The following is a 9,891-nucleotide window of genomic DNA, read 5'->3' as shown; positions in this document are numbered from 1 at the left end:
CCCCCTCTTATTCTGGCATTCTGCAGTTCAGTCCACAGATACTACCCATTTCATTGATACCAATGCATATGTAGTGTAGATCCTTACTTGCGAGTAGTTTGGATGAGTACTCACGGTTGCTTTGCTATTTGTTTCCCCCCTTTCCCGGTTATTGCGATCATATGATGGAGTCCAGGAGCCAGAGGATCCCGCAGATGATTCTACGTGGAGTTTGACTTTGAGGAGTAGTTACGACGTCCCAGGCAGGAGGCCTTGCCTTTTCGTTCATTGCTACTTTTGTGCTAGCCTTCTTAAGGCAAACTTGTTTAATTTATGTCTGTACTCAAATATTATTGCTTCCGCTGACTCTTGTGTATTCGAGCCCTCGAGGCCCCGGGCTTGTAATATAAAGCTCACATTATTTTAATTTGTGTCTAGAGTTGTGTTGTGATGCCTTCTCGTGATTCGTTGATCTTGATCGTACACATTTGCGTGTATGATTAGTGTACGGTCAAATCGGGGGCGTCAGAACAACACTCTTCCCCTCTCATTGCAATGCATCAGCATGATCTTGCATGTGCGTAGGATTTTTTTTAAAATTACTGCGTTCCCCAATAGTGGCATCCGAGCCAGGTTTATGCGTAGATGTTGTATGCACGAGTCGAACACAGAGGAGTTATGGGCGTGGGTATATACATATTGCTTGCCATCACTAGTTGATTCTTGATTCGGCGGTATTGTTGGATGAAGCGGCCAAGAGCGACATTACGCGTATGCTTACACGAGACTGATTCTACCGACGTGCTTCGCACACAGGTGGCTGGTGGGTGTCAGTTTCTCCAACTTTAGTTGAATCGGATTCAATGAACAGGGTTCTTTCTAAAGATCAAAAAGAAATCACTAATACCGCATTGTGGTTTTTGATGCGTAGGTAAGAACGGTTCTTGCTCAGCCCGTAGAAGCCACGTAAAACTTGCAACAACAAAGTAGAGGATGTCTAACTTGTTTTTGCAGGGCATATTGTGATGTGATATGGTCAAGACATGATGCTAAATTTTATTGGATGAGATGATCATGTGTTGTAATAAAGTTATCGACAACTGGTAGGAGCCTTATGGTTGTCTCTTTATTGCATAAGATGAAAAGCCATATAATTACTTTACTTTATCGCTATGCGATAGCAATAGTTGCAAAATCAATAGTTTGTGAGACGACCATGTGACTACACGTTGATAGAGATCAAGATGATGGAGATCATGGTGTCATGCCGATGATGATAGAGATCATGATGGTGTTTTGGATATGGAGATCAAAGGCACAAGAAGATGATGACCATATCACATCACATATTTTGATTTCATGTGATGTTTATCCTTTATGTATCTTATTTTGCGTAGTTCGGCGGTAGCATTATAAGATGATCTCTCACTAAATTTCAAGGTATAAGTGTTCTCCCTGAGTATGCACCGTTGCGACAGTTCGTCGTGCCGAGACACCACGTGATGATCGGGTGTGATAAGCTCTACGTTCACATACAACGGGTGCAAGACAGTTTTGCACACGCGGAATACTTGGGTTAAACTTGACGAGCCTAGCATATGCAGATATGGCCTCGGAACACTAGAGACCGAAAGGTCGAGCGTGAATCATATAGTAGATATGATCAACATAGTGATGTTCACCATTGAAAACTACTCCATCTCATGTGATGATTGGACATGGTTCAGTTGATTTGGATCACGTGCTCTTTAGATGACTAGAGGGATGTCTATCTAAGTGGGAGTTCTTAAGGAATATGATTAATTGAACTTTAATTTATCATGAACTTAGTCCTGATAACATTTGCATATCTATGTTGTAGATCAATAGCTTGCGATGTAGCCCCCCGTTTATTGTTTGATATGTTCCTAGAGAAAAATAATTTGAAAGATGATATTAGCAATGATGCGGACTGGGTCCGTGATCTGAGGATTATCCTCATTGCTGCATAGAAGAATTATGTCCTTGATGCACCGCTAGGTGACAGACCTATTGCAAGAGCAGATGCACACGTTATGAACGTTTGACAAAGCTTGGTATGATGACTACTTAGGGCATAAACTATGGGGGCATCACCTAGGTGTGGTCTCAGCCTGCACCTAAGAAAAAAATTGGTGAGGACACCGGATGGATATTTCCCATCCAACGCAAGCACCATCTCCTAGTGGTCCACCTATCTCTCTCCATGACTACCTTTTTTTACTTCCGATCCAAACAAAACTAGCTCTCTCTCTTCCATTCCCTTCTTTCTCTTTGCTTTTTGCAGTGAGGCAACCGGTTCTTCTGCAAGAGCCCGCTTGGTTCTGCAAGCGACTGCCTTTTCGATTTTCTCCTCCACGTGAGCTGCTTGTCCGACGTGTATCTGCGGAGCACCCGTCCACCCTGGAGCGATGGCCATGCCCTTAATAGTTTAGTGCACCATGCTTTACAGCTTAGAACTGGGACTTCAAAAAGGTTTTAAATGCCACGGAACATATAAGATGTTCTAAGAGTTGAAATTGATATTTCATACTCATGCCTGTGTCGAGAGGTATGAGACATCTGACAGAACTTTGCCTACAAGGTGGAGGAAAATAGCTTAACTAGTGAGCATGTGCTCAGATTGTCTGGATACTACAATTGCTTTCATCAAGTGGGAGTTAATCTTCCAGATAAGATAGTAATTGATAAAGTTCTCTAGTCACTATCACCAAGTTACTAGAACTTAGTGATGAACTATAATATGCAAGGGATGACGGAAGTAATTCCCAAGCTCTTCGCGATGCTGAAATCGGTGAAGGTAGAAAACAAGAAATAGCATCAAGTGTTGATGGTTAACAAGACCACTAGTTTCAAGAAAAGGGCAAATGGAAAGAAAGAGGAACATCAAAGAATAAAGGCAAGCAAGTTGCCGCTCCCATGAAGAAGCTCAAAGCTAGACCCAAGCCTAGAACCGAGTGCTTCTACTGCAAAGGAAATGGTCACTGGAAGTGGAACTGCCCTAGATACTTGGCGGATAAGAAGGATGGCAAAGTGAACAAAAGTATATATTTCATATACATGTTATTGATGTGTACTTTACTAGTGTTTATCACAACACCTCAGTATTTGATACTGGTTCAGTTACTAAGAGTAGTAACTCGAAACGGGAGTTGCAAAATAAACAGAGACTAGTTAAGGGCGAGGTGATGATGTGAGTTGGAAGTGATTCCAAGGTTGATAAGATCACCATCACACACTCCCTTTACCTTCGGGATTAGTGTTGAGCCTGAAATAAATGTTATTTGGTGTTTTGCGTAAAGTATAATATGATTGGATCATGTTTATTGCAAAACAATTATCCATTTAAGTCAAGGATAATTGTTATTCTGTTTACATGAATAAAACCTTCTGAGGTCATACGCCCAAGGTGAATGGCTAATTGAATCTCGATCATAGTAATACACATATTCATAATATTGAAGCCAAAAGATGCAAAGTTAATAATGATAGTGCAACTTATATGTGGCACTGCCGTTTAGGTCATATTGGTGTAACGAGCATGAAGAAACTCCATGTTGATGGGCTTTTGGAATCACTTGATTATGATTCTTTTGATGCTTGTGAACCATGCCTCATGGCCAAGATGACTAAAACTCCGTTCTCCGGAACAATGGAGCAAGCAACTGACTTATTGGAAATAATACATACTGATGTATGCCATCCGATGAGTGTTGAGGCTCGCGGTGGGTATCATTATTTTCTGATCATCACAGATGATTTGAGCAGATATGGGTATATCTACTTGATGAAACATAAGTCTGAAACATTTGAAAAGTTCAAGGAATTTCAGAGTGAAGTGGAAAATCATCATAACAAGAAAATAAAGTTTCTGCAATCTGATTGTGGAGGAGAATATTTGAGTTACGAGTTTGGCCTTCATTTGAAACAATGCGGAATAGTTTCGCAACTCACGCCACCTGGACCACCACAGTGTAATGGTGTGTCCGAACGTCATAACCATACTTTATTAGATATGGTGCAATCTATGATGTCTCTTATCGATTTATCACTATCGTTTTGGGGTTATGCATTAGAGACAGTTGTATTCACATTAAATAGGGAACCATCTAAATCCGTTGAGACGACAACATATTAATTGTGGTTTAGCAAGAAACCTAACTTGTCGTTTCTTAAAGTTTGGGGCTATGATGCTTATGTGAAAAAGTTTCAACCTGATAAGCTCGAACCCAAATCGGAGAAATGCGTCTTCATAGGATACCCAAAGGAAACTTTTGGGTACACCTTCTATCACAGATCCGAAGGCAAGATATTCGTTGCTAAGAATGGATCCTTTCTAGAGAAGAGGTTTCTCTCGAAAGAAGTGATTGGGAGGAATGTAAAACTTGATGAGGTAATTGTACCTTCTCCCGAATACGAAAGTAGTTCATCACAGAAATCAGTTCTAGTGATTCCTACACAATTAGCGAGGAAGCTAATGATGATGATCATGAAACTTCAGAACAAGTTACTACCGAACCTCGTAGGTCAACCAGAATACATGCCACACCAGAGTGGTATGGTAATCCTGTTCTGGAGGTCATGTTATTTGACCATGACGAACCTACGAACTATGAGGAAGCGATGATGAGCCCAGATTCTGCGAAATGGCTTGAAGCCATGAAATCTGAGATGAGATCCATGTATTAGAACAAAGTATGGACTTTGATTGACTTGCCCGTTGATCGGTGAGCCATTAAGAATAAATGGATTTTAAAGAGGAAGACAGACACTGATAGTAGTGTTACTATCTACAAAGCTTGAATTCTCGCAAAAGGTTTTCGACAAGTTCAAGATGTTGACTACGATGAAATTTTCTCACTCGTAGCGATGCTTAAGTCTGTCCAAATCATGTTAGCAATTGCCACATTTTATGAAATCTGGCAAATGGATGTCAAAACTGCATTCCTTAATGGATTTCTTAAAGAAGAGTTGTATATGATGCAACAAGAAGGTTTTGACAATCCTAAAGGTGCTAACAAAGTGTGCAATCTCCAACGATCCATCTATGGATTGGTGCAAGCACCTCGGAGTTGGAACATATACGTTGATAAAGTGATCAAATCATATGGTTTTATACCGAAATGCGGTGAAGCCTGTATTTACAAGAAAGTGAGTGGGAGCACTACAACAATTCTGATAAGTATATGTGAATGACATGTTGTTGATCGAAAATAATGTAAAATTTTCTGGAAAGCATAAAGGAGTGTTTGAAAAGAGTTTTTTCAAAGAAAGACCTCGATGAAGCTACTTAGACATTGAGCATCAAGATCTATAGAGATAGATCAAGGCGCTTGATATATTTTTAATGAGTACATACCTTGACAAGATTTTGAAGTAGTTCAAAATGGAAAAGTCAAGAAGGAGTTCTTGCCTGTGTTGCAAGGTGTGAAGTTGAGTAAAGACTCAAAACCCGACCATGGTAGAAAATAGAAAGAGAATAAAAAGTCATTCCCTATGCCTCAGTCATAGGTTCTATAAAGTATGCTATGCTGTGTACCAGACCTATTGTGTACCTCACCATAAGTTTGGCAAGAGGGTACAATAGTGATCCAGGAGTGGATCACTGGACAATGGTCACAAATGTCCTTAGTGGAATAAGGAAATGTTTCTCGGTTATGGAGGTGACAAAGAGTTCATCATAAAGAGTTACGTCGGTGCAAGCTTTGACACCGGTCTGGATGACTCTAAGTCTCAATCTAGATACATATCGAAAGTGGGAGCAATTAGCTAGAGCAGCTCCGTGCAAAGCATTGTAGACATAGAAAATTTGCAAAGTACACACAACTCTGAATGTTGCAGACCCGTTGACTAAATTTCTCTCACAAGCAAAACATGATCACTTTTTGGGTGTTAATCACATAGTGTGAACTAGATTATTGACTCTAGTTGTAACACACCAAATTTTCAATTTGGAATGTTATACAAATAGATCATCATTGCATATCATATTTTATTTGCATTTTGGTTGATCCAGAAATTTCACGCAACTCAAGGACCCTCGGAGAGAGTTGGGGATTTCGTTATTTTAATATTTGAGTTTTCTCAAATTTTGAAAATAGGATCATTTGATTTTATTTATTTTATTTTATCTTCAATTATTTCTATTATCAAAATATGTGAGAGGGAATAAAATGACATTCCCAAAATAATGAAATATTGAGGATTTAATAAAAAATCAAATAAGATTTTATTTTGGATTTATTTGCTATTTTATTTCAATTTAGGAAAAATGCGCATTTTTCAAACTTGCATTTAGGCCCCAAATAAATGTTCATCATGTGCGGCTAGATTCTAGAAGCCTGGGAAAATTTATTTCGGGATTTTTAGAGTCTGTTAGTATTCCTTTTTGTCTTTTTTTCTGAGCGTAATTTTTTTTAAAAAAAAAGTCGAACCGACCTAACCGGGCCGTGTCCGACTAGGACATCTGGCCCGGCCGGCCTTTATAGCCGCGAGGGCCCGAGCCGAAACCCTAGCCGCCTCCCGCCACTGCCTCGATCCACGTGCCGCCGCCTCCCGCCGCCGTTCGCCGGAGCCGCGCCGCCGTTCGCCGGAGCTGCCTGAGGTAGCCGCCGTTTCCTCGGTTTTCGCGAAGAAAAACGATCAGTTTTTTCGAAAACCTAGATCCATTTTTTTATTTTCTCTGGTTTGATTTATTTTTTTCGGTTTAGTTTATTTAGCGAGCGTTTGCTCGTTCATTCAATTTAACGAATGCGTTCATCATTTAGATCCAGATAACGAACATTTGTTCGTTAATTTGTTCGTCGTTTTCTTTTTCTCGGATTAAATCCGCGATTGTTGTGATCGCGATTTCTGATCCGATTTTCGTTTTAGTATAATTTTTTGCTCGTTTATCGGAATTAGGCGATTCAAGCGCCTGGAGTTTCGTCTCGAAACCCTCTTTCCCGTTTAACCAACTAAAACAAGTTTTTTTTCTCTATAAAATTTTACATAGATCTAGAATAGTAAACGAAGCCTGTTTCTTTTGCCGTTTGTCTTTCATTGCTTCATTCGATTTGGTTCTTTTTGCCAACTAGAGTTCTTAAGTTGAACTTTCTGGTTAGATCTCTTATTTGAGTTTTACTTATGCAGTAGTTGAGTACTTATTGTATGCTTGTTTTTTTGCGATAGAGTACCCGGAGTGCGCCGCTTGCTACTTCGAATCTCTAGGTTTTGCGGATCATCGGAAAGGCAAGTAACACTTTGATCATACCTCCTACTACCCAGTTTTTATTGCATTAGATCAACCCTCACACATTGCATGTTTAGGATCTAATTAAATTGTGGGTTTGGGAAGTAGATGAGGTAGTGCCTATTACCTGTTCTGTTATCAAACCTTTGGGAGTTACTTCTACGTTTGCTTATATCACCATGCTATGCTAGTGGACATCGATTGGGTGAGTGAAATCCATGACAGATGTGAGCTTGTTAAATTAATGGTTTATCTAAGGTGGCAACTAAACACACATCTGGGAGGATTGAGGCACCTAGTTATTCTAGCGATTGCCTGTTTTCTTTTGGACCGCCACCCAGGCTCAAAGGGATCATGAGATTATTCATACTAGAAACTTCCGTGTGCAGCCACAAGCTACTATTGGCTCTAGCATAGTTGATTAAGTTGTGCGAACTGTTACAGTGGTAGACTAGCAAATGTAGGGGCAAGTAGGTGTAACGGTCTACCCGATCGTAAGGTGCTAGCGCTTCTGAAAGACTATGTCTCGGTCATCCGTTTCTCAAACACCATGTAGTGCGAGAATCCCAACGGAGGAGATCGAGTCTTGTGGGGAAAATTGCGCAAACCTCTGCAGAGTGTATAAAATAATCATGGTTAGTCGTGTCCCTATTTATGGACATCTTGAGTATCTAGTACTTGGATTATCATGTGAATCTCATCATGTTACTCTAATTAATTTTGTTGGGTTTTAATGATGATGTTTAATTGGGATTCACTAGTAGAAAAGGGGGCTTTGGTCCAGGCCGGGTAAGCCCATTAGTCCCGGTTCAGTCCAGAACCGGGACCAATGGGTGCATTTATCCCGGTTCGTGCGGCTAAGGCATTAGTCCTGGTTCACCTGGACCCTTTAGTCCCAGTTCGTGCCACGAACCGCGACTAAAGGGTGCGATGCCCATTGGTCCCGGTTGGTGGCACCAACCGGTACTAAAGGTTAGACCTTTAGTCCCGGTTGGTGCCACCAACCGGGACTAATGGGCTTTGAGGCATTAGTACCGGTTCATGGCACGAACCGGTACTAAAGGTCCCATTTTCAAACTCCCCCCCCCATGGACCGCCTTTTCAGTTTTAGAAAAAACAAAAGAAAATGATGGAAATGTCAATAAAAATAAAATAAAATAAGTTTCACATGTGATATGTGGTCTAGTTGTTGGGAAAATTTACAAATATGAATTTCGACTTTATTTACAAAATCTCTCTGGAATTTGTAAAATGGGCATAACTTTTGCATATGAACTCGGATTAAAAAGTTTTTTATATGAAAAATCATCTACTCAAACAGTTACATCCGATGGAATCCGAGCCAGGTTTATGCATCGTTGCAATGCATCAGCATGATCTTGCATGTGCATAGGATTTTTTTTAAATTACTGCGTTCCCCAATAGTGGCATCCGAGCCAGGTTTATGCGTAGATGTTATATGCATGAGTCGAACACGGAGGAGTTGTGGGCGTGGGTATATACATATTGCTTGCCATCACTAGTTGATTCTTGATTCGGCGGTATTGTTGGATGAAGCGGCCAAGAGCGACATTACGCGTACGCTTACACGAGACTGATTCTACCGACGTGCTTCGCACACAGGTGGCTGGTGGGTGTCAGTTTCTCCAACTTTAGTTGAATCGGATTCAATGAACAGGGTTCTTTCTAAAGATCAAGAAGAAATCACTAATACCGCATTGTGGTTTTTGATGCGTAGGTAAGAACGGTTCTTGCTCAGCCCGTAGCAGCCACGTAAAACTTGCAACAACAAAGTAGAGGATGTCTAACTTGTTTTTGCAGGGCATATTGTGATGTGATATGGTCAAGACATGATGCTAAATTTTATTGTATGAGATGATCATGTTTTGTAATAAAGTTATCGACAACTGGTATGAGCCTTATGGTTGTCTCTTTATTGCATAAGATGAAAAGCCATATAATTACTTTACTTTATGGCTATGTGATAACAATAGTTGCAAAAGCAATAGTTTGTGAGACAACCATGTGACTACACATTGATAGAGATCAAGATGATGGAGATCATGGTGTCATGCCGATGATGATAGAGATCATGATGGTGTTTTGGATATGGAGATCAAAGGCACAAGATGATGATGACCATATCACATCACATATTTTGATTTCATGTGATGTTTATCCTTTATGTATCTTATTTTGCGTAGTTCGGCGGTAGCATTATAAGATGATCTCTCACTAAATTTCAAGGTATAAGTGTTCTCCCTGAGTATGCACCGTTGCGACAGTTCGTCGTGCCGAGACACCACGTGATGATCGGGTGTGATAAGCTCTACGTTCACATACAACGGGTGCAAGCCAGTTTTGCACACACGGAATACTCGGGTTAAACTTGACGAGCCTAGCATATGCAGATATGGCCTCAGAACACTAGATACCGAAAGGTCGAGCGTGAATCATATAGTAGATATGATCAACATAGTGATGTTCACCATTGAAAACTACTCCATCTCACGTGATGATTGGACATGGTTCAGTTGATTTAGATCACGTGCTCATTTAGATGACTAGAGGGATGTCTATCTAAGTGGGAGTTCTTATGTAATATGATTAATTGAACTTTAATTTATCATGAACTTAGTCCTAATAACATCTGCATATCTATG

The sequence above is a fragment of the Triticum aestivum genome, chromosome 7A (genome assembly GCF_018294505.1).
Source record: "Triticum aestivum cultivar Chinese Spring chromosome 7A, IWGSC CS RefSeq v2.1, whole genome shotgun sequence".
Taxonomy (NCBI): domain Eukaryota; kingdom Viridiplantae; phylum Streptophyta; class Magnoliopsida; order Poales; family Poaceae; genus Triticum; species Triticum aestivum.
The sequence above is the reverse complement of the archived record's forward strand: the minus strand, read 5'-3'. Positions refer to the sequence as shown.